The sequence below is a fragment of the Rosa rugosa genome, chromosome 3 (assembly GCF_958449725.1).
Source record: "Rosa rugosa chromosome 3, drRosRugo1.1, whole genome shotgun sequence".
Lineage (NCBI taxonomy): Eukaryota > Viridiplantae > Streptophyta > Magnoliopsida > Rosales > Rosaceae > Rosa > Rosa rugosa.
In genome coordinates, this window is record NC_084822.1 from 56,971,081 (window position 1) to 56,972,461 (window position 1,381).

Below are 1,381 nucleotides of genomic sequence, written 5' to 3' on the forward strand. Positions count from 1 at the left end.
AAGTTGGCCGGATTCCGGCGGCCGGTGACGGGCTCCGGCGAAGTCTCCTATGGTTTCTCTCTCTTTCATTTTCTCTATCTCTCTCTCTAAGTAACAAATGGGTGAGGGGTAAAATGGTATTAAAAAAAAATTTAAAAAAAAAAAAAATCTTAATGGGGTATTAGGGAAGACTCCCTTAGAGTGTATTGGGTAAGAGAGAATTAAAAAAACTTAATGGGGTAAGTGGGAAAAAAATCCCCAGAAATTGGGTAAATGGATAAAACCCCTTTAATAAATGGGTTGGGTTTGAGTTTAAATTTTTGACACGATTATTAAATGGGTTGAGTTTGGGTTTATATTTTGCGACACGACAATTACCTTGACCCGACACGAACCCAACCCGACACGACCCATTGACAGCCCTAGTCCTAGTGTATAGATCATCTCTGCAAAATTTCAGCCAATTTGGTGATCGTTAAGTCATCCAAAACTGCAATTTACCATTATAAATACGAAAGGTTCCGGTTCGATAGATTCGGTCCGTTCGTGTAAAATGCAGTTTTAGTTGCCTTAACGATCACCAAATTGACTGAAATTTTGGAGAGGTGATCTATACACTATGACCTAAAAACTGAACGGTTAAGATGTAAAAATGTGGCCGGAAAGTGGGTGAAAACACCAAATCCGTACCTAAACCTTAGGTAAAGACATCCTTACCTGAGAAAAATCATATATATATATATATATATATATATGAAATGGGGCAAAATCATGATTCATGTAAATGATGAAACGCACTTTGATATTAGTCATTACATTTGATCGAGTCTAGGTCATCATTGTCTTCCTCCTCCATTCTTTAATATATTCGCATGCAATACTGTGTGATTCTTTTGGAAAAACAATGCCTACATATTCATCATGAAACGGCCTCTTGCTCTTGATTATACATATATGGTTATCTATATGAATAAGTATATATGTTTCTTTTTAGCATAGCACTAGCTAGTGTGGATGCCCCTACAGCACTACTTCTCTTCCGATTATGTAATGTTATTCGATACCAGATCGATGCACTCTCTTTAACAAAACCAAAACCTCCACAGATTGGTTGTCAAACTATAACTTCAAATTTTGACACAAAAACACACATCTATAACCAATTAACCATCAATCCGACTTTTAATAACCAGTACTCCTTACACTCATTAATTAAATGTACGAAAATTTCTAAGACTTATCGAAGAACAAAAATAAGTTATGATAATGCAAATACGAAGTATCAAATACTTTTCTCATCGCATATATATTGTTATTAAATATGTTTAAAAGATACTCAATTACTAGTGCAAACCAAAACACTTTTAAATATCCGTGGTATATAAGACGCAGCTGCATCCTC